At 41.6% G+C, this 25,205-nt stretch overlaps 1 protein-coding gene across 5 annotated transcripts in view; it reads left to right on the top strand.

Annotated features, from left to right (window-relative positions):
• Positions 1-25,205, top strand: part of LOC132882168 (NACHT, LRR and PYD domains-containing protein 12-like) — a 547,173-nt gene that overhangs the window by 181,150 nt on the left and 340,818 nt on the right. The window contains exon 1 of one of the 5 annotated variants that reach the window (XM_060915442.1): positions 22,409-22,560. The exons of the other annotated variants lie outside the window; for them this stretch is intronic. The gene's annotated coding sequence lies outside the window, so the exon portion shown is untranslated. Of the gene's footprint in view, positions 1-22,408; positions 22,561-25,205 lie in introns of those variants that run through there. 5 annotated transcript variants of the gene reach the window in all.

The following is a 25,205-nucleotide window of genomic DNA, read 5'->3' as shown; positions in this document are numbered from 1 at the left end:
TATAAAATATTCTTGCGTTCTTGATAACTATGTTCTTGAGTGGGTTCTTTCTTTTTTTTTTTTTACAGAAAAGCCGTTTTGCATGGACATTCATTGAAGCCCTCATTGTTTTTTAATGGTTATTTATGAGCGTTTAGGGGTTACAATAATGTAAGTCTAGGTTGCTTTATATAAAAGGTATGTCCAGAAATATTGATGTCACTGTCTAAGCAGAGGGATCTGGCTTCTTTAGACGCTGTCTTCTTAAAACTGAATAAATATTTAAAAAGAGCCAAATGAGCCAGTCTTTTGAACGGCTCTTTTCAAAGAACGGATCACAAAGATGCGGATCCCATCAAAGAGCCATAAATCCCATCTCTAATCTGCGCTCCGATATCGTACGGGTCATCCAGGTACGCTGGCATTGTCTCTAGAGGAAATGTCGGTGGAGAGGTGGTGTTTAAAAAGGGTGTGGTTAATCGGAAACCTCGGGTTAACCAAGAACATAACCTGAGACGAGCAGGTTTGAGATGCAGCGTAAGTTGCCATGGCAGCATACCTCGGTTTGAACATAGCCAACTTTCGTAGTATGGGTTAATTGGGAAGTTACGCTGCACGTGATCAAGTTACTCTCGAAGTTACCCTGGTAAGCCAGAAAACCCGCTTCGTAGTACAGGGCCCAGTTGTTGTCGGGATCAAGTCGGATTGTTATTTACATACCACACAAACTTAAACAGTCATATTCATACGCTGCCGTTTTTACACACTGAATCCGAACTGTTGTGAACTGATTAATTCTCCGAGCTAATCTAACGCTACATTCCTCAAGCACAGTTTGCTAGCTAGCAGCCGCTCACTGCACTGCAACCGCACTTGCTGATTGACACGGGAGCCGAAAGGGCTTGCTGTTTTCGCGACCACGCCCCCAGAGTGAATATTCATGAGCGAATTTTGTGTGGCGTTCCTTCTTCTTCTTCTTTAGGGTTTTATGGCGGTTGGCAACCAACTTAAAGGAGCATTACCACCACTAACTGGGCTGGAGCGAGTGTGGAACAGGTAGATATTGGATTAAAAAAAAAAAAACTTATATCCTCTGGGCTAGCCCAGTTTCTTTGAGAAATCTGAGAACAAAATGATATATATGGTTAGATGCCTTACCCAAGATGCCAGGTAGATTAAAACTGCTGTGTTTCACTGTGCTTAATGACTGACAAAGGTTGTTTCTTTCTTCCTCATACCGTTTGCAGTGAAATAAAACATGCTCTACTGTTTCCAGCTGGCTACAGTGATCACAGTTTCCTGTGTGATGTTTACCTATTATTTTTAGTGTACCGTTAAGCCATGTGTGACCAATTCTTAGACGGGTTATCATGCTCTCATCTTTCCTACTTCTACCTTCCATTCTTCCTTTGTCCACCTGTTTTTGGATGTTGTACAGACAGGGTTTCCCATACATAGACCATTGTGTGGCGCAGCGCCACACAATGGATTCCTAGCTCCACACAATCAGACTCGCGATTTTGAAAAAAAAAAAAATTCCGTTGCGTATCGTTCCGTTCATTCATAGTGCTCTTTCTTCTCGTTCACGTGCGTGCGCACACACACACACACACAGAGACAGATGGAGAGGCGTGCTCCAGGGATGAGAATTTTCCGCCAATCGGCGGATTTCCGACTTTTTCAGACCAAAATGATCGTTTTCGAGATCGATGTAAATCCATTGAGAAATTCGGGGGGGGGGGGGGGGGGGGGGGGATATGGTTAACGATCTGTGGTCACCTTATAACGCAGACATCCCAAGTCTCCCGGAAGTTCCGGGAGTCTCCCACATATTGATAGCGGCTCCCTGATGCCCGCACATTGGAGAATATCTCCCGGAATCTAGAGCAAGTGAGCAAGCACGTGCACGCGAAACATTAATGTCTGCCTCGCGCATACAACGGAGTGCGCAAGGGAGCGCGCGAGAGAGCGCATATGACGGAGTGCGCGAGACAAAGAGCATCCTGATTGGGTTACTCAGCAAAATAAGCCAATCAGCTTTCAGTGTGGGCGGGCTTCTCTTTTCTCGAGGACTGAAGCTTTCAGTTGAGTCAGTGCAGCCTACAGGATCGGCATGGCAGAGAGAGAGCGCGCCCCAAAAAACCAAAGTACAAAACCCACTTCACCTCAGATTGCACAAAATAATCTCCCTGTCTAATAATCTCCCTGCCTAATAATCTCCCTGCCTAATAATCTCCCTGCCTAATAAGGGTCAACAATAATGACAGTTTCGCGCGATGTACTGTTTGCAGCAGTGATTTCAGCATTGCCCATGGTGGCTTAAATGATTGTAAAGGTCATGTTGAGGTGAGGAGTGTCATTTTATGTGCATTATATTTAGGTCGACAACAGGCTGCCATGAAAAGACCAAACTTACTGAAGATTTCCGTAAAGTAACAATGTATGAATATACGTCATATATATCACATATTTATCAAATACACGTCATATATAAGTGTGTATCTTTTATAAATGGGGTAAGCTTATCTAATGTAGCATGTTGGGGAGAATCATAGTATCATATCTATATTTCTAATAAAATTTTAGGTATGATACCGTGTATAACTCTCCTACTTGTTGCTCATTTCATAGGGGGACGGAATTGCTGGTATGTGCCGCGCGGGAGCGTCTGCCCAAATTTTTTTAGGCCGAGATGAACTTATAGTTTTTTATTTAAAAAAAAATTCCAATATGTAATGCCCATTGCACATGCCTGTTCTTTAATTCAAAATCACCATCTTGATCTTCAAATTGACCATATGGTATCTGCATTACATTACCCAACATCCTGTCCAGATAAAACCTAGTTAGTACACACAACAGTTGAAAGGGAAGTGATAAGTGATGTTGAATGTTGCCTGCTTAATATGCAAGACCTCCTGCTAGCATGATAACATCAGAAGAAAGCTTAAGAGAATTATATGACAGAACTTTTTTCTGGTTTGCACTTCATTGTAAAGGATTAGAGTATTCAAAGACATGAATAGCAAAAATGCAGAAATATAATACTGTATAGCTCGTTTATATTAAAAGGTGCATTGATTTTTTGAAATCATCAAATGTGAATTGATTAAAAACAAGTCTCTTGTACCATATTAATCATTTTCACCTGGTAGTCCACCAAGAAGGGGAATTTATTTCCAAATACATTGCAACTTTTTGCTGATAAAATTAATGGTTTTGGGGTAAAAAAAAAAAAAGCCAAAAATCATTAGCTCCCTGCCCCTGGGCCCCATTGGGTGCCTGCAGCCCCCAAACCCCTGACTTTTTTCAGACTTGAATATTTTTCATTCTCATCCCTGAATAACGCAGCCTTCCCGATTCGCCTTCCGACCCCTTATTTTAAAAGGTAGCCTATGTCGTGCTCGTGATGAGCTTTATCATAGCCTTCTTGGCTTACATGAAACGGACATCCCTGAGTAAGGCTATAAACCAATTTTGATGCATACAGTAGCAGCTTGACACGAGGAACCGGCCTTATTGCATTATCCCGTTTATCCCGCTTCAGCATTCATGCAAGTTATTAATAATGGCTTGACATTCACAATAAATAAGGATTTCCCACTAGCCTAAATAAAATGTTATACTCGCGGGGATGCCTAGTTGATGCTATCTGAAGCATAAAATCTGAATATTTTAAGAAACATCTTTATTAGCTTTATTGGCGAAGTAGATAAACCATCACTGCACTGGATTTCTCAGCTATGAATAGGGTAAGCACATAGAAATTCAGTATTCCTTTGTATATATTTTTTTTTTTGATGTAATGGAAATTTTTAGTGCTTTGATGAAGAAAATGTACTTTTTTATCCATAGATTAAAACAGACCTCCAGGAATAGGCTCCAAGGGGAACACCTGGCAGCCTGATTACGAATCTCCATAAATGGTCCCGAACCCAATGACTTCCCTTATGATAGGGCACTTGAGTTTTTTTTTTCAGGAAGCCATGCAGAATTAAATGTTCTGATAGGGCATGCAGGCTTTGCACCAATTAGGGTAATGCTTTTTCATTATTGTTAGTTGCCTTGGTGTTACGTTAAGTGGTTTCTTACATCTAATTATGATATTTTATTATTATTTTGTTGTTACATTATACTATTTATTTTATTTTAGTATTGGTTGAGGTAAGTGTTGAGTTCAATATTTAAAATAAAAACCTCCAGCTTGTTTTTTTGCACTTTATTCCTTGAATGTCAACTAAAGAATGATTGAAAGATTGCCACCAAAGAGGCAAAAAACTAAGGTTAAAAACTAAAATTTAACTTCAATTTTGGTGAGTAATTTTCATAAATTTAAAAAGACAGGTTTTCCACCAACATCAAGCCCAGCAAACTAATGGCCTGCCCTGTAATGTAAAGTTGGGTCGAGGAATGAAACCAGGCAGGGTTCTGGTAAAAATTGTTTTAGCTGTCTTCTCTTAAAGAACTTAAAAGAATTTAGATTGAACTGAATAATCTCAAATGCTTCTTGTAGCTTTAAAATAGTCCCAGCAGGTGACTCTGAAGAAAAATACTGTGTGTTTGAACACCGCCCGCTGTAAACACTTTGCATACACCCCAATGACCCGACTCCACCGCGCACGATTCCGTCATCGGCACAGTGGAGCACCACAAATTGCTACCTGGTCTGTGGGAAACACTGACAGATGTCTTCCCTTTTCATTGTCATCCCAGTATTCCTGCCAGATTGATTTGGCATGATTCTTTATAAGGACCTTAGCCTCTGCCTTACTCACAGGGATTAGTAAATCTACCTCATTATGCTTGAGTATTTGTTTGGTTAACTTGTCCACCAGCATGTGCCGGTACCCAAAGAAAATTAGTTACTATTCCTACTGCTTCTAGATGGAATAATGTACTGTATACTTCATTGATGAGGTCGCCCCTGAATGATCTACCTGACTGTATGCTTTGTAGAGCTGAATCACTATCTGAGATGATGACAGTATTGTGAATTTTCTTTTCTTTTATCCATTCCAGGGCCAACCAGATCACTACTAACTCTGTAGTGTAAACAGATAAGTTGCCATCTATTCTTTTCAAAATGCTCACATCCTTTGCTGGAATGTGTACTGCTGAACCAGCACACTCTCTTTCTGGATCTTTTGATCCATCTGTGAATATGAATGCATGGCATGAAAAATGTAACTCTAAATAATTCTGCACTATGGTTTCTACTGTCACCTCTTTAGTTTTTTTTTAATTTCTAAGTGAATGCCCAGGTCTACAGAAGGTAATGGGAAAAACCATGGCTGAATAGAGGATAAAGGTACAACAGGACTGTACTGCAAGTGATGCAGCCCTAAACTCTCTGCTTTAGCATCACCTATCCACCCAAAGCTTCGAAAGTTGGACTTGTTATGCTCCCAACAGTCATTTAAAATATTTTTGGCTGGATGATCAGCATATTGCCCTCTAAGGTTAACCCAGTATGTTAACATAAGTTGTATTCTTCTCATCCTCAGTGGCATCTCACCCATTTCCACCTGCATTGCAGGTACAGGGGATGTTTTAAAGGATCCACTACAGATCCTCAAAGCCTGAGCTTGCAGTACATCTCTAAGACCTTTATGTTAGATTCAGCTGAAGACATATATGCTATGCAGCCATAATCAAAGACAGACCTCATAAGTGCCCAGTATACATTAAGCAAAGCTGCTCTGCTGGCTCCCCAGGACTGTCCTGATAAACAGTGAAGGATGTTAGTAACCTTTTTACACTTGTTTCCTGCTTTACTCATGTGCACTTTCCATGTTAACTTTTCGTCAAACCAGACCCCAAGAAATCGGATAGCTTTGACTTGCTCAAGAGGATGTTCATAAAGTTTTAAAGAAAAAGGAGTGATTTTGCGCCTTCTTGAAAAACATATGTAGCCGGGAGAAATACACACAGCGCACAAATGCAATTGAATATAAAATGGATTTATTGAAAACCAAAGTTCCCAGTAGGCTAGTTGAAGCCCGGGATAAGAGTTTGTTTATATAATCAAAACAATTTGGTCCCCCTCTGTGAACCAGGTGTCTTATTCTTGAAACAATCTTACCAAACACAAAACACCAGAAAACCTAACCAAGTGCTTACGAAATGTATAAGTAGTACACATAAAATGCGCGGGGAATAAACCACATCCCATACGTTACAGTGCAAACAATGGATTCGACACGTTACAGTACCAATAAACCCCAAAAATACGGCAGTGGACAGGTTTCGTTACTAGCAACTATCACCCACGTTTCTCCAGTCTCCAATACACGGTAGACCAATCAAACTCCATCTGATTGCTCACTCGAGTGTTATAACAGGGTTTTTAAACCATTAACCCCCCAACCTCGCTTTTCCTGTGAATCTTCCCGGTTCTTCCTATCAGGAAGTCACGCCTCCCTTCAATGGCCTAGTGGGGTTGCCGTAGTCCGTTCGCGTTTTTGATTTCTTAAAGGTACAGCACATAAAGAAGGTAAAATTCCACCTTTCTCCACCAGAGGCCACCCCTCACCAGGCTACATTCTCCCCTGCTAAGGAGTCAACGTCCTCGATGACTATCAGTGTCACCTTAACCTCTTTGCACAGGACTGCTATATCAATTTGAATCCTGAGTGGGACAAACTGGACCAGACTCTAACACTGATCTAGGTTGGTGGTACAAGTTTGAATGTTGTCCGGCATTCTGCCTTGTGCTTCTACGGGGGATGCAGACAGGGATACTGGCTGATTCTGAACCGGTATCTTCTTCAGGGTCGGTGCCCTCATCCTCACAAGGGTGAGGCTGGGCTATCCCTTCAGCCCCTAGATATTCTTCATTGGACATTCCGACCCCAATTTCATTTTCCACTCTTGTATTACCAGTCACTTCATCAATGGGAACAAGTTCTCCCCTCATTTCATCATCTGAGCATTCACTGCCCGACTCTGAGTCCTCGCTTCTGACTGACTCTAGAGGCTGTCTGCGCTTGCTCTTTTCAGGGTCTGAGTCAACCAACTCCCCACCCGCACATGGCCTGATGTCCACCCTATTCACCCTCTTAGCCGGCCCCCCCCCAATAGGTTCTAGGGTGTACGTAGTCCCCTTAATACCAACTACCCGGTATGAGGCAGACTGCCAAGCGTCCTGAATTTTGTTACGTCCTTGAGGTCGATTTCTGATGTATACAACCTGCCCAATATCAATCGGTGGACAATAAACCTTTCCTTTCTGTAAGGCCATTCTCTCAGCTGCTTTTTGTTCTGTAAACGCCTTGGCTCGGGCGTGGGCCTCCTTCAACCTCTTTTGATGCACAGCTAACCAGTCTTGATTGGTAACCCCAGGGCCCTCCCGTCCCAACAATGCATCTACTGGTAATCGGGGTTCCACTCCAAAGAGTAGGTAATGGGGAGAGTACCCAGTGGTTGAGTGAGGAGTCACATTGTAGGCATACACTAACTCGGGTAAGTGTTCAGGCCAACGACGTTTTTTTTCAGGGGGCAGAGTGCGCAACAACTCATGGAGGGTCCGATTGAACCTCTCACATTGAGCATTTCCTGTGGGATGGTGAGGTGTGGTGCGACTCTTCTTGACGCCATACAACTTGCACAGCTCCGCAATTACCTCACTTTCAAAATTGCGGCCCTGATCTGAATGCAACCTTTCCGGTACGCCATATTTCATGAACCACTCTCTGAGAAGAATCCTGGCTGTGGTGTTTGCCTTCTGGTCTCGTGTAGGGTAAGCTTGTGTGAATTTGGTAAAAACGTCTGTTACCACTAGCACATTTTCCCTACCATCTGTTGCAGGCTCCAGCACTGTAAAATCTACGGCCACTACTTCCAGTGGCCTACTGGCTATGAAAGACTTCATTTGCGGGTGAATCTTTGGCTGTGGCATTTTAGTTAAGATGCAACGTTGACACCTCTTTATCCATCGGTCCACATCCTCCCACATCCCAACCCAGAAACATCGTTGCCGCAAGAGGTGTAAGGTTCTCTCAATGCCTTGGTGGCCCATGGCATCATGCACATTCTCAAGGACCTGTCTTTTCAGAACCTCAGGGATCAAGAGCTGGAAGCACTCACCGTATCTTACATCATGCACCACCCGATACAGTAGCCCATCACACTCCCTGATGTGGACCCATTGCTTGAGCAAAGATTTTAAAGGCTTCGACAAAACTGCTCTGTCCCCCCCACTTGGTCTATGTTTCTGATCCCAAAGTGTTTTAAATTCACTAAGAACTGGATCCTGACGTTGAAACATACACAATTCATCTCTCGAATATCCCGGGAGGCTAAGTGTCGATCCCTGAGCCGGGTTTATAGGGGGAGTGACTGCACTAGAGGCTCGTATCTTTCTTGCCTCACATCTTGCCATGCCCATTTCAGCCAATTCAGAATGCAGAGCTGTACCCTTCCTCATCACGTTGCAAATCACAGTACAATTGTCATACTCAATGTCTTCTGGGGCACCCTGAGGCTCCCCTGCTAAGGGCTGCCTAGAGAGGGCATCTGCAGCTGCATTACAACGCCCTGGGCGATACTGTACGTCAAAATCAAATGTCGCCAGCTGTGCCACCCATCTTTGTTCGATGGCTCCTAGCCTTGCTGTGTTGAGGTGACACAGTGGATTATTATCTGTAATGACAGTAAATTTAGCTCCCAGTAAATAACCACGAAATTTTTCCACTATCGCCCACTTTAGGGCTAAGAGCTCTAGCTTCATGCTACTGTAGTTTTTGTCATTTTTCTCAGCATTTCGCAATCTCCGACTTGCATAAGAAATCACTCTCATAACGCCATCCTGCCGCTGTGACAGTACAGCTCCTAACCCAAGTCCACTCGCATCGGTTTCAACAATAAACGGAGTAGTAAAATCTGCAAAACCCAGCACAGGTGCGCTTGTAAACTTCTCCTTTAACTCATCGAAGGCCTTCTGGCATTCAGCATTCCATAGGGTGTTTAGCATCTGATTGACCTTGGCAGGGGGCCCCACATCAAGGCACACATTCACTAAATCATGCAGAGGACCTGCTATCTTTGAAAATCCCTGAACAAACCTCCTATAGTAGCTACAGAACCCCAGGAACGAACGCAATCCTTTTAACGTGGTGGGTACTGGCCACTCCCTTACCGCAGCTATTTTGTGAGGATCTGTTCCTATTCCTTCAGCAGAGATTTGGTGCCCTAAGAATGTCACTCTTTCTTGTAAGAAATGACACTTCTCAATCTTTACCTTTAGACCGGTCTCTTGCAATCGCCTTAGTACAAGATCCAATCTCTCCAAGTGTTCACTGAAAGTGTTAGAGAACAAACAAATGTCATCTAAGTATACTAACAGAATCTGAAAAACCAAGTCGTTCATGGTTGCCTGCATTAATCTTTGGAAAGTCGCGGGCCCATTACAGACTCCAAACGGCATCCTTAGGTGTTCATAAAGGCCAAACGGAGTTGTAAAGGCCGTCTTATGGCGGTCATGTTCCGCGACTGCTACTTGATGATAGCCGCTGGCTAAGTCAATACTGGAGAAGAATTTTGCACCTCGCAAAGCGTCGAAACTCTCATCGATGCGGGGTAAGGGGAATGCATCACGCATGGTTTTCTGGTTTAATTTCCTATAATCAACACAAAGACGTATGGTGCCATCTGATTTCCTAACCACCACTACCGGTGAGGCATAAGCGCTTGAGCTCTCCTGTATGACTCCCTTTCTCAATAACTGGGAGATATGCTCTTTTACCTCCTTATACTGAGTGGGCGGGATTCTGCGGTAAGGTAGGTTAACTGGGACATCATCGACCAGTTTAATTTCATGAACTACTCTATCTGTGTATCCCAGATCCTCCTCCCCCACAGCAAACACCTGCGCATATTTGGACAATACCGATCGCAACTGTGCCTGCTGTTCTGTTGTGCCACCCACATCCAGATTATCCAAGAGGTTTGTTATGTTAGTGTCTGTGTCCTTCTCACCCATGTCCAAAGATATCTGCTCAGTGTCTGCTGCTATGCGTTGAAACCTGACTTCGCATTGTTGTTCATTATCCATGCACTGTACTGGCATCAGAACACCTAGCCGGGTTCTTGGATGGAGCCATACATCCTCCTCTGACAAATTACAAATTTGAACAGGAACCCAATTACCATGCACATTGACCAAAGTAGGCATGACCACTACCCCTCCAGGTAGCGAAATTCTACTAGGCTCTAGCAACCATGGCCCTTCCCGTTTCAACATTGCAGCCTGTACTCGAGTCTGGACGACGGTGACTGCCCCTGCCGGTACATACAATGACCCTTTACTCGCTGTCCTCACCATCACAGTTTTGTCAGGTCTACATTCCTGTACATTCTGGAATGCAGTCCTCCATTCAGAAAGTAGTTTCCCTCCCAATGTGGTATCAAATTCAGCTTGGGCCAACTGACGACATCGGCTGATGACATTCATGCCAATTATGCCTGGAGTTGAGCCCCGCGAATCGTGTAGGTCTTTCACAACCAAGAACCCGCAGTGAGGGATATTCATCCCCATAGCCTCCACTTCCAACTCGAGATACCCCTTATACGGAATGTCTAATCCGTTAGCTGCTGTCAACTTGAGCCACCCAGTGGTAGACAGGACATCTTTGTCCTGCCCACCCAAATGCTCATCGAAGAATTTTTCAGTAATGGTGCTCACTTGACTCCCTGTATCCAGCAAACAAGAAATGGGTACACCCCTCACCTTAATTTCTACCACTGGACAAGTGCCTACTGCTCGTTGCAATAAGACGCCATGAGAGGGTAACGTCTTTGAGCCTGTATTTTCTCCCCGAATTGCCTGGCTCACAGCAATTGGGGTGGGTCGTTTCCCTGAGCCCCAGAGTTAACCACCCCCCTCACCTTGTATTTCTGTGGACATTCTTTGGCGATATGGCCTTCTTTCTGACACTTCAGACAGATTGGCTTACCATCTTGTGTAAATCTTAAAGGAGCCCGGGGCTGTACCCTGGAGGTGGTTGCTGTCTGAGTTGTTAGGTCTTTTATTGCTTGTGTTAGCTCATTAATTTGCTTCCCTTGCTCTGACACCACCTTCAAAACGTCATTCAAGCTCATGGGATTTTGTCCCGAGGCGCCAACTGCTGCACAGTAGGCCTCATCTCCCTGATCAGATACTCTACTCTTACTCTTGGTGGATTTGGCATGTGCAGAGGGCTCCTCCATTGTCCAGAGACTAGCTTCCTCACGCACTTCTACCATTGTGCTAGCGGGTTTACCTCTCACGTATCTTCTAAGTTCCCGTCTCAGAGTAGGCTCACGAATCCCCTCCACAAACTGGTCCCGCAAGGCCACTTGCACATTGGAAATTGAAGTAGGTGAGCGTTTGACAACCTGTTGCAAGGCCTTCCGCACGGCATGGGAATAGTCAAGTATGTCCTCACCCTCTCTCTGTTTGCAGCTATAGAAATCATGCAGGAGCTGGGGCACACTACGTTTATCAGTGAACGCTTCCCTCAAATGCTTATACAAGTCTTCCACCAGAATGGGTTTGTCATCTGTGCAAAGTCGTACTTCTTCTAAAGCAGACCCTTTCAGTAATGACATGACAAAATCATACTTATCATGAGCTGACCGATTTGCCATTGTACGGAGAACCCTCTCAATCTCTTCAATGAAGTTATCCACTGACCTCCCATCTTTCTCAAGATCCCCGCTAAAGGGAGCAATGTGACGCTCCCTGGAAATATAGACATAAGATCTATTGTCTTCACCTCGCAAACCTGCAATGGTAGCCATAGCTCTTTCATGCTCCTCTCTAAGTTTAGTCAACTGTGCTTGAATGTCCACCTGTATAGGGTCCTCACTTTCAAGATTAATCGATACGTCCATCCTGAGAGATTCAGTCCTTAAAGCACGCTAATCAAAGGATAACGTCTCTGCAACGGTGTCCCCTGGGAGTGGATGGATGCCGTCCCCTCCAACGACGCACACCTGGCCTTGTCTGCAATCCGCACGCTCCCTTGCACAGTGATCTGACCACACCAGGTTGGCTCCTCCTCACTGGACCCGAGCCGTTCTTCACCACTGCCGTATTTTGGATTGTTTGCACTATAACTCACCACCCCTGGGCGCCTATATGTACAAGTAACCCCACTCCTGGTACCAAGATTTGTAGCCGGGAGAAATACACACAGCGCACAAATGCAATTGAATATAAAATGGATTTATTGAAAACCAAAGTTCCCAGTAGGCTAGTTGAAGCCCGGGATAAGAGTTTGTTTATATAATCAAAACAATTTGGTCCCCCTCTGTGAACCAGGTGTCTTATTCTTGAAACAATCTTACCAAACACAAAACACCAGAAAACCTAACCAAGTGCTTACGAAATGTATAAGTAGTACACATAAAATGCGCGGGGAATAAACCACATCCCATACGTTACAGTGCAAACAATGGATTCGACACGTTACAGTACCAATAAACCCCAAAAATACGGCAGTGGACAGGTTTCGTTACTAGCAACTATCACCCACGTTTCTCCAGTCTCCAATACACGGTAGACCAATCAAACTCCATCTGATTGCTCACTCGAGTGTTATAACAGGGTTTTTAAACCATTAACCCCCCAACCTCGCTTTTCCTGTGAATCTTCCCGGTTCTTCCTATCAGGAAGTCACGCCTCCCTTCAATGGCCTAGTGGGGTTGCCGTAGTCCGTTCGCGTTTTTGATTTCTTAAAGGTACAGCACATAAAGAAGGTAAAATTCCACCTTTCTCCACCAGAGGCCACCCCTCACCAGGCTACACATATTACTTGAGTCTTTGACACTGGTAGCCTAAAACCCCATTCATTTGCCCACTTTTCCACTTTCATTATTGCTGCTTGCATTTTTGTTTTGACGTGAAATATTACGTCCTCTGACCCATAATGCTCCATCATCTGCATATAAGGATTTGCCTATACCTTGCTCTATGTTTAAAAAGATGTCATTAATCATGATATTAAACAATAATGGGCTACAAAAACTACCTTGCGGTGTACCGTTCTCCACTGAATATATTTCGGAATACTCTGTACCTACTTTTACCTGTATCTTCCTGTCAAATAGAAAATCCAAAATCCAGTTGTATGCCTTACCACCTATTCCCATGGACTCTAACTTAATTAGCAGACCCTCCTTCCAGAGCATGTCATAGGCTTTTTCTATGTCAAAGAATACTGCTATTACTATCTCCTTATTGGTCTGAGCCTTCCTAATGTCAGACTCTAAACATAAGACTGAATCCATTGTGTAATGGCCTTTACGGAAACCACTCTGATAGGGAGAGAAGAGTCCTTTACTTTCCATATGGTAGGTTATTCTTTCTGTGACTATCCTCTCCATAACTTTGCCCAGTTGTGATGTTAACGCTATAGGCCTATAACTACCAGGATCAGAGGGTTCTTTCCCTGGCTTAAGTACAGGAACTATTATTGAATGCTTCCACATTGATGGAAGATGCCCAGAATCCCATATGCTGTTAAATAATCTCAGTACTATCCTTAGTGTATCATTTGTCATATTTGCTAACATTTTGTAGCATACCATGTCTTTCCCTGGAGTAGTCTGTTTGGCAGATATGGCTTTCCTCAACTCAAACATAGTAAGAGGCAAACTGTGGGTGGTAAAAGAGAGCAACTGGACTTGCTTGAAGATTCTTGAAGACGTTTCACCTCTCATCTGAAAGGCTTCTTCAGTTCTGAACTGAAGAAGCCTTTCGGATGAGAGGTGAAACGTCTTCAAGAATCTTCAAGCAAGTCCAGTTGCTCTCTTTTACCACCCACAGTTTACCATGACCTGGATGACTGAGAATCTTCACAGACATAGTAAGAGGCAGATCCAATGGGTTTTCTGAGCTTTCCTTCCTTATTAAGACAGTTGGGTGCTTTCTTAAAATGTTGCCTCTAATTGCCCTAGCCCCTTTAGTTAGGTTTTCAGAGCTGTGCACCTTCCTGAATGTTTGTGCTAAAAGTTCAGCTTTTTCCAGATTATTAATGGCTACTATATTTCCACTATTCAAGACTGGTAACTCATGATTCCTTCTAATCCCTCCCATTCTTCTTATCATGCCCCATACATCAGACAGCTTCATAGTCCTTCCTATACTATTACAGTATTCCCTCCAAAAGGTATGCTTTCTTGCTTTAATTGTTTTCCTAACAGCTGCCTGAGCGCTCTCATATTCAATCAAAGCATGTTGAGAATGACACTTTTTAAGATCCTTAAAAGCTTTATTTCTTGCCTTGACTGCTTTACTGCAATCCTTATTCCACCATGGAACATTCTTACTTCTCCCATTTCCTTTAACTTTAGGTATAGATTCCTCAGCTGACATTATTATTTCATCAACCAACACACTATTAAATTCATTAACATCTATTTCTTTCATCTCCCTTAGTTTAAGGCATTTTAATGCACATAATACTTGCTACATCTCTTCTTGCCCTTGCATACAGCTGCTACATGCCCAAACCTTTGGCATTTATAACATCGGAGTGGTGTTGGGATGTATAGTTTAACATCGTAACACATGAATCCAACAAACACTTTATCCGGTAGTTCCTTCTCTTCAAATGTAATCATTACAGGCAGGCTATCACAGATTCCACCATTTCTCTTGGTCTTAAGATGCTTAATTGCATTCACTTTAACTTTCTTGATGTTTTCTTTCAGCGTTTCTACAGTTATATCAGTTGGAATTCCTGTAATGACACCTCTGGTGAGCTTTTGATCATTAGCCCTTGAACACTGTACAGACTTTCCATTGATCTTTTGTACCTTTAAAGCTTTCTCATGTTGCTTGGCATTATTACACAATACTAACAATTGTCCACTCTGCAAAACCTTTGTACTCCTTATCTCTCCCATTTCCTTGTTTAGACCCTTCATGAGTTGGATTGGATTCCATTCTTTAAAAGTGGTATCCGTCTGCATCAACTTAATAAAAACCTTATGATTTTCCCTTTCATACCTTTCTGAATCAGATCTAGAGTCCACAGTATCTGGCTTTTTCCTCTTTTTCTTTTTATTTCGATAGAATTTCCATCCCTCGCTCTGCTGAGCACTGGATCCACCAAACTTAAACATTCCTCTCTCACTTCCTGAATTGTCACTTCCATCCTCCATCTCCTGACCAGCCACAACCCAGCTGTTGCCAACCGCCTTTTCTCGTCAGGACGCTTACTGAGCCCATTTCAACTTATCTGTTTCAAAGATGTCAGGGAAGAAGCAAATGAGCATTCTTTCATGCTTTGCTCTGAAGGGTCAGCCTGCTAAAAAGGTTGCCAGGTCAGAGGAGGAGACTGTGGAAGAGGCAATGGTGGAGGCAGTAGATGAGACAGTGGAGGAGGCAGTGAAGGAGACAGCTAGGGTGTCAGTAGCAGAAGAGACCATTAAGGAGACTATAGAGGAGACAGTGGACAAGCCAGTGGAAACAGGAAAAAAGAGAGGATTGTCTGGAGTGGCCACCTATAGGTGTTCTTTTAGGAATGAATGGTCAACCAAATGGACATTCATCACAATAGGCACCACCAGCTCCTACTACTGGTGCTCTGTCTGCAGACAAGAGAACTCCTGTGTCCATCAAGGCATGAGAGACATAAGCAGGCACATTGAAAGTAAGGGACATCAGGCCAAAGAACAGGCTCTTAACTCAGCCAGCAGTGTTGCACAATTTTATACTCCAGTAACTTCTGTTGGAGGCATGAGTATACAAGAAGCCAAGGTACATAGCACATAAAAACCAAAAGGCTGGTGACAATGTTTGATGAATTGCATTTTCCTTCAAATTACAGGTTATATCAATATAAAAACTTATGGAATGGAATGTTTATGATTGAGTTATTTAATCAGTTGTTTCTGTCGCAGATCAGGAGAGCCAAGGTGAAGGTGGCCATTGCAATGGTGCAGCACAATGTGCCATTTGCAGTTGCAGACCATTTCAGCCTGAAATTTTCAGACCCAGTTCAGTCCCTAACCCATGTATTTTGCATCTTAGATCAATTTCATCACCTCTCAGGCTACAAACTTAACTTAGAAAAAAGTGAACTGTTTCCTATTAATAAGGCTGCTTGTCAGTATTCATTCACTTCCCTTCCTTTCAAGGTTTCAAATAGTTTCACATACCTTGGTGTTAATGTTGTGGATAAATTCTCCATCCTTTTTTCTGCAAAGTTCTCACCCCTTCTCAAACGGACTGAACTTGACCTTAAGCGTTGGAGTTCACGTCTACTCTCTGTTGCTGGTCGTATTAATTCGATTCGAATGAACATTCTTCCCAAATTTACTTATCTATTTCAGTGCATTCCTGCATTCATTCCCAAATCATTTTTTCACAAACTAAACTCTGTTATTTCATCCTTTGTATGGAATTACAAATCACCGTGTATAGCGAGAAGTGTGCTACAACATCCAAAGTGTCTTGGTGGTATGGCAGCACCAGACTTTCAAGCCTATTATTGGGCTTCCAATATACGTGCAATAGTACACTGGTTGTATGAGGATCCAGGTGCACCTTCATGGTATGTCTTAGGCTACATCCACACGACAACGGCAACGAGATGTTATTTAAAAATATATCGCGTCCAAATGGGCAACAATCAGTAAAATATCAGGTCCATATGGCAACGCAATGCTTGCTGAAAACGATGCAATACACATGCCACACCTCTAGGGGCGCTGTAAGACGGTCCCTTCGGAGACACCAGAACAATAGAAGAAGTAAGGATGCATATTAGCCACAAAGTCAGGAAAATCTGTTTGTAAAATTACATTATAATGACCAAATACAATGAAAAGTATTTTTCCAGTCTCACCTGTGAAAGGTAATCCCATGTGATCTCGTTTGGATGGCAAACCTGTTGGTACAGTTAAACGCAGCTAATCTTTATTCTCCGCTTTGACCTCTCCAAAATGGCGGCGAGGATGACCTATGATTCTACGCGGAAGGCGGTGTCTTTAATGGTCTGGAATAAATTGAATGCTAATTAAATAATGATTAATTTGCTCCTCTACGCCCTTTTTGAGGAATGTATTGTAGGACTTAAACCCACATCTGAAGAGGTGAGATCGCTCTTTTTTTCTCTATTTTTGCTGGTGGGATTGACTCTGCCCTAAGGGCTATTCTCTCTCTCTCTCTCTCTCTCTCTCACTTTGCACCATTACACAATAAATATTCACAGTGAAAATATTTTGTAAGCGCGTTTCATGAACCAAGTTATAGGATTTGTTGACAACTCGCATCGCAATGAGAAGATCATTGGCACTACTGGTGTTAAGAATCAGACCATTTCATAAATTAATATTTTGCTGTAGAGCTGCAGTGTTTGTACAATTGCATGTTTTTGCTTCACTATTACTGTCACTATTCTGCTTCTTGCATTACTACTGTGAACTAACACTGAACATAATAATAATAATAATATCTAAGCTCGTGTTTCACTCTCACTAGTGCTCTGTAAGGCTTTTTCCTGGTGATATTCGTTACACTTCTACCCGGCGTGAAGCACTCACAGTCATGTGGTTGTGACGTCATCGTAAACAAATCCGTTTTACTCATCCAGACGACTTCACAACGGCAACGTTGCCAGATCTTTCCACTCTGGAACCCGTTCTCAAAAAGATTGCGTTTTGGGCACCCAAAACGCCGGTGCCGTGTGGACGCCAGGCCTAAACGATAAGCAATTGTATCGGAGTCGCCTGAATCCGTTGCCGTGTGGACAGGGCCTTAGAGGCCCTGTCTTGTCAACCCTCCTCTTTGCCAGCCTTGGTCTACTCCTCTACCCCTGACCCCTCATCAAACATTTCCAAAAATAAGGTTGTCAGATCAACTTTCAGGATCTGGACTCAGATGGGCCATCATTTTGGATGGACGTCTTTCTCTTTAAACGCTCCCATTCATTCTTACCACAATTTTACACCATCCTTAATAGACAAATCATTTTTGAACTGGCAGAAATTGGGCATTGGGTCTTTTAATGACCTTTACTCTGATGGGGTTTTCTCCTCTTTTGATCAGCTGTGTAAGAAATTTAACTTCCCCAAAAGTAACAACTTCCGTTATCTTCAGGTCAGAGGCTTTCTTCGTAAAACACTCCCTTCATTTCTAACTCTGCCCCCATGCAACCAACTTGATAGCCTTTTAGAGCAACCTGAGTCTTTCAGGAGAATAATTTCTATTTTCTATAATAAGTTTACACAGGGGGGTGGCACGGTGGTGTAGTGGTTAGCGCCGTCGCCTCACGGCAAGAAGGTCCGGGTTTGAGCCCCGTGGCCGGCGAGGGCCTTTCTGTGTGGAGTTTGCATGTTCTCCCTGTGTCCACGTGGGTTTCCTCTGGGTGCTCCGGTTTCCCCCACAGTCCAAAGACATGCAGGTTAGGTTAACTGGTGACTCTAAATTGACCATAGGTGTGAATGTGAATGGTTATCTGTGTCTATGTGTCAGCCCTGTGATGACCTGGCGACTTGTCCAGGGTGTACCCCGCCTTTCGCCCGTAGTCAGCTGGGATAGGCTCCAGCTCGCCTGCGACCCTGTAGAACAGGATAAAGCGGCTAGAGATAATGAGATGAGATGAGATTTATTTTCCTGCCAATCTTCTGTTCCGCACTCCAGTCCAGTAGGTGGCGGTAATGCACCTTTAAGCTGGCATGCCAACCGCCATTCAACCCAGAAGAAGAAGAAGAGTTTTTTTTCTTTTTCTTTCCAAAAACATTCAAAATACAAACAAATAGCGCACCATATATATACAGATCCAAAAAACATCAAAGAAGTAAAACACACACATAGCAATAAAGTAAAAAGTATGAACAAGAAAGGGGCTACTTAACTATCTTTACATATGTTAATCGAGTAAATCAAAGTCATCCAAAAAGGATATAAAATAACCAACATCCTTATTTTCAACTAACTTTAAAGATTTGGCAAAAAGCTTGAGGTCATTCTTCCAGTGTGTAACATAAGGTTTAGTTTTAAAAAAACGACATTTGTGAATAAAGTGTTTACCTAAAAGTAGTAAATTATTAATACCATATTCCATTTTGTTATTATTTAAAAACACTCCAAATTTAATTTCTTTAATGGATAAAGGGGCAAACTGAATCCCCCTAGACTGTAGCCAAGCCTGAAAATCAATCCAAAATCTTTGTATTAAATCACATAGAAAGAAAAGATGTTCCAAATCCTCCTCCTCTGTTTCACAAAACACACATTTACCAGTTTCAAATTTACATTTCTTCTTAAAAAATTCTTTGGTTGGGTAAATTCTATTCAAAATTTTGAACTGTATTTCTTTCGCTTTGAAGGGAATTAGAAAGGAGAGATATTTAGTTCTAATCTTTTTAATTTCTACTGTTTCAAAATCTTTTAATATGTAATCTCTTTTGACAGAATTAGGAAAGCAAATATTTTGTAAGGAACGTCTTAAAAATTTGTTATCGCACTTTTTATTACAAAATTCGACACCTTCAATCCAAAGTTGTCTCAGTCTAGGAGAAATATCAGAGTACACCATATCCTGTTCCACCATAGTTCGGATTGGTACAGGAATAGCCTTTACGATTTGGTTGTATTTTCTTTTTGTACATTGAATCTGAAATTTCTGACAGAAATGACCATGTTGTAAAATCTGTCCATCATTCATAAAGTGAGCAATAGCCCACACACCTTTGGAAAACCATTCCTCAATAAAAATAGATTTTCTATTAACCAATATATACCTATTATTCCACACTGGGCTATTATGAGGGGTAAAATTATGCTTAAATATTATTTTCCAATAAAGGAGGACCTGTTGATGAAAGTCAGAAAGTGTCTGAGGAAGTTTATTTAACTCAAAATCACATTTTAATAGGAAATCGATTCCACCGAGCTTATTGAAAATGAGGTTGGGTATGTAATACCAGATAGAGTGACTATTATTTAGAAAAGACTTTAGCCATTTAAGTTTTAGTACACCGTTCATGATGTCAAAATCTATTGCATTTCCCCCTCCCTCACCATAGGGTTTGATTAGATCATCTTTACCTATATAATGACATTTGTTCTTCCAAATGAAGTTAAAGTTTAATCTATTAAATGTTTTTATCATTCTTTTTGAAATAGGGAGGGAATACGCAGGATAAATTAATCTAGAGATACTCTCCATTTTGGTCAGTAATATCCTGCCAAAGACAGTGACATCTCGCTTTAACCTTCTATTTAAGATTAGTTTACATTTGTCAACATTATCAGATATATTTGCTTTATCTCGAATATTACTATCTTTTGTAATGACTATACCTAAGTACTTCACCTCTTTCTTCACCTTTATATTGTACAACGATTCCAAGGGATGGTCTTTTAAAGCAAATAGTTCACATTTATTCAAGTTTAGTTGCAGGCCTGAGGCTTTAGAAAATTTAACAATAAGTTGTTGAGCCAAGGGAATTTGATGTTTATTCTTTAAAAAAAGGGCTGTGTCATCAGCTAACTGACTAATTATTAATGATTTACCCATGACCTCAATACCAGCAATATTACTGTTTTTAATTAAAATAGTGAGCATCTCTGCAACCATTATAAACAGCAAAGGTGAGCTTCCACAACCTTGACGAATGCCCCTTTTGATGCTGAATCTTTTGCATGTTCCGTGGCCTAAAGACACTGAGCTATTTATATCGTTATAGAGCATACTAATTGTATTTCTAAATTTTTTTCCAAATCGTGTGAGAGTTTCTAAAATAAAAGGATGCTCTACAGAGTCAAATGCCTTATAAAAATCTAAGAAAAGAATAAAACTGTCACTCTCAATTAAATCACTATAATCAATTAAATCTAAGACAAGTCTAATGTTATTATGAATATTCCTTTCTTTTAAAAAACCTGATTGTGTCTCACTGATTATATCTGACACCCCATGTTTAACTCTTGCTGCAAGTGAGCTAGAGAAGATTTTGTAGTCTGTATTTAATAGTGTTATGGGTCTTAAGTTATCTAATTGCCGTTTATCTTTTCCTGGCTTAGTAATTAAGGTGATTATCCCTTGTTTCATACTTGTCATTAGTTCTCTATTTTCCATACAATCTAATAATGCTTTAAATAAGATTTCTCTCACATCCTCCCAAAAGAATTTGAAAAAATTAACTGTGAGCCCGTCTGACCCTGGGGACTTATTTGGTGTCATTTTTCTGATAACTGCATCTAATTCTTCAATTTTAAGGTCTGATTCACAGAATTCTTTAAATGAACCATCAATCTGTGGAATCAAATGACCAATTTTATCAAAAAAAGCATCACAATCTATTTGGGAAAAGTGAGAAGAGTACAATTTAGAATAGAATGTATAAATCTCATTTTCTAAGACTTTGGGATCTTTACATTCTTTATCATCAATTAATAGGCTCGATATAAAGTTTCTTTTTTGTCTACTTTTCTCCAGGTTGGAAAAATATGAGGAATTTTTTTTCTCCAGCTTCAATCCATTTAGCACGGGATCTTACAAAAGCTCCCTGTGCTTTATTCAGATAATGTTGATCTAATTGAGTTTGCAATTCCATAAGTCTACTTTTTTCTTGCATAGTCAGATTGCTTTGACTGCAGCATTCACTTATTTCTTGCAGTAATTTACTTTCATCTTTTTGTTTTTGAATTTGGTCTTTACTAAACTGAATACTAAATTCTCTCATTTTAAATTTTATAAATTCCCATTTATTGATATACCCTACAATCGAACCATTAGCCAAAATATCTTTAATAATCCTTCTAACTATATTACAATAGTCTTCATTTTGTAAAAGTTTAGCATTAAACTTCCAATAACTCTTCTTATTGACTTTCCTTTTTTCAGGTTCAAAATTCAGCTCTATAAAACAATGATCTGAAAGTGGTGCATTTGAAATCAAAGCTTTTGAGGTTTGATTAAGTACCCTGTCACTTCCCAACCAAAAGTCAATTCTAGATTTAGATGCCCCATTTGGTTTAAACCATGAAAAACACTGAAGCCCTGGATTCATTGCTCTCCAAACATCTGTTAAATTATTATTTGCCATAAAGTCACAAATTAAATTGTTATATTGGGGTCTGCTAGTTCTTGAGGGCCACCTGTCATGCCACTCATTCGGTGTCATATTCCAATCACCCCCCATCAAAATGTACTCGGTAGGATAGCGACCTTTTAGTTCTGAAATACTATTTGTTATTTCTTCCAACATTATTTTGTTCTGATTGTCATTGTTATACCCGTATACATTAGTTAGAATGACAAACAAACCTTCAACTTTCGTTACAGCAATCAACCAGTGTCCATTCGTATCAGTGCGGTGTGTCATGATATCTCCAGGAAAGTTGTTGAAACATATAGCCACACCTCCCGATCGTGATGAGCCGTGGCTGAACAGGATCTCATCACCCCATTGGTTTGTCCAAAAAGTTGTATCAAGAAGAAGAAGAGTTGTTTTCCGGAAGTGAAAGTGTTTCTCTTTCAGTCTCGACGCCTTTTTGTTGCTGCTGGAAAAATACAGAAAAAAATCCAACAGCAGGCCGAAACGGGGACATTAATGTCCCCCAGCATGGAGTGCTGAGTAAAAGTAAGTGCTGTGTTGGAGAGAAATGTGGTTGTATTTGATTGAGCTCGTGTAAAAACAGCAGTAAAACTGCGTCCCGTCAGCGGAACTGAAATCATCTTCCCTGTAAAGCTGCTGTTTATCGGCTGTGTGTTCTATATTCGAGTTTCTCTCTTCCATTTCTCATCTATTAAACACTCAGAGAGTTTGAATGACAATGAAAGGGCTCTTTCCAGGCCTGGAATTGCGTCATTTTAGGGGCGGGGCCACGTGACCTTTTGTGCTGTCAATTTTTTGAGGGCACGAAGGCCATAAAATAAAACAATGATTTTAAGTTCACGTCTATAATGAATTTAATTTAAGGACTAATGACTCTTCTGAGGAAGATTGGAGTCTCAGTCGAAACTATCAGGCAGGTAAAAGAAAACATCTCCTACACTGTTATGTCTGAAGATAAGAAAATATTGAACACATCTAAACTTATCAATCCGTCACTCACTTCAAAAATTGTAAAACTTATTAAACCTATATCCTCCCATAATTTTTGTTCAATTGACGCCGAATGTGCAAGAGCATCTTCAGACTGTACTACTACGCAGATTTTTGATTAATCAAAATTGAGCCGGGGGCGGCACGGTGGTGTAGTGGTTAACGCTGTCGCCTCACAGCAAGAAGGTCCGGGTTCGAGCCCCGGGGCCGGTGAGGGCCTTTCTGTGTGGAGTTTGCATGTTCTCCCCGTGTCCACGTGGGTTTCCTCCGGGTGCTCCGGTTTCCCCCACAGTCCAAAGACATGCAGGTTAGGTTAACTGGTGACTCTAAATTGACCGTAGGTGTGAATGTGAGTGTGAATGGTTGTCGGTGTCTATGTGTCAGCCCTGTGATGACCTAGCGACTTGTCCAGGGTGTACCCCGCCTTTCGCCCGTAGTCAGTTGGGATAGGCTCCAGCTTGCCTGCGACCCTGTAGAAGGATAAAGCAGCTAGAGATAATGAGATGAGAAAATTGAGCCTGGAGCACATCAAAATGTTTGACGGTAAATGGAACATATACTAGCATGCAGGCTACTGATTAACCCATAAGAGCCCAGACCGATTTCTCAATCAAGGAAAATTATTGAGGAAATAAAATGAACTAAATAGATGACAAAGAAAACATTTCTGACCTTTTATTTTTTTTTAAATAGCACTTTCATGTCTCAAGATCTGAAATATTAAATTGCAAATTTGCAGAACACTGCAACACTATTACACTGTTAACCCCAAAGTTCATTCTATGCAAACAGTTTGAGTAAATTCCACTTTTAAAGATTAGTTTTATTGCATTACTTAAACAGTATGAGTATATGAAGAGTATATGAGACAGTCATTGGGTGTGCTCATTTTTGTAATTTAAACAAACTTAAACTATCATGTTTTACCTCAGGCCACAGTGCTGCCCTGCTGTGATTGGCTCAAAACTCAAGACAAGTCTGTGCTTGTCCGTTGACGGCTCCAGAGGAAGTTGCGCCATTTTCTAATTTACACAGAGCAATTTAAGGTCTTTGCACTTTTGACAGCAAGCTAATGAGCATTTGTTACCGGCTACAGTTGGTACTCGGCACGTTAAAAGTGGGTCAACATTGTAACGACATAACGTTACTGTACAAGCAATGCTTATTTAACGGTAACAAACTTAAAGTGCTGATGACACGTTTTTGACATCTTTGGCGATGTTTTATAACATAAAAAGTAATTCCCAATGATCCATATATTGATTCACGAAGGCGCCTATTTTACAAGTTATGATGATAAACGCGGCTATTTGGGCAAATTTGACGGGGCTGCAGCACCCAGGAGACGAAGGAGGAGGAGGGGCTATATGATGTCAGCGAAAGAACCTTCCTCCTAACTTACCAGTTTGTTGTTGATGCGACAGGTGTTCAGTTTATCATTATTAGTATTTTTATTAGACATTATTATACATTATTATATATATAGTTATTATGCCTTCGCGTTGTGTTGCCGGCTTTTGCTCCAAAACCCACAAGGATGGGGTAAGTTTATTCAAGTTTCCCAGAGATCCCGAGCTGCATGCGAAGTGGGTGAAGCAAGTCAGGCGCACTCGTGACAAGTAGGAGCCCTCACCAACATCCGTCCTGTGCTCTGAACACTTCGATTTGGATTGTTTTGACACCCTTCCCAGCTTAAAGGAATCTCTTGGGTGTTCAGTTCAGCACAAACGTCTGTTACTACCATCAGCAGTGCCTAGACAGTGTTGCCAGATTGGGAGGTTTCCCGCCCAGTTGGGCGGTTTCAAGTGCATTTTGGTGGGTTTTGAACATATTTTGGGCTGGAAAACTTCAGCAGTATCGATACTGCTGAAGTTTTCCAGCCCAAAATATGTTCAAAACCCACCAAAATGCACTTGAAACCGCCCAACTGGGCGGGAAACCTCCCAATCTGGCAACACTGCCAGTATTCCGGAGGGGGTCTACTAGTAGCTATGCCGGATCCAAAGACAGTCCTCCTGTCAGAACATGTGTTGTGAAATGGCATAAGATAAAGGTACGTAGAGCTATAGATTCTACATGATAATCATAAATGTAATCATAAAGTCGGCGTGATATCAGTCATGTATTTTCTTGTGAAAGCTTGCGGCTTTCATGTAACTGCCGCCTAGCAACGAGAGGCA

This window comes from Neoarius graeffei, chromosome 2, assembly GCF_027579695.1.
Source record: "Neoarius graeffei isolate fNeoGra1 chromosome 2, fNeoGra1.pri, whole genome shotgun sequence".
Classification (NCBI taxonomy): domain Eukaryota; kingdom Metazoa; phylum Chordata; class Actinopteri; order Siluriformes; family Ariidae; genus Neoarius; species Neoarius graeffei.
Note: the sequence above shows the minus strand (reverse complement) of the source record. Positions and strands in the feature narration are given on the sequence as shown.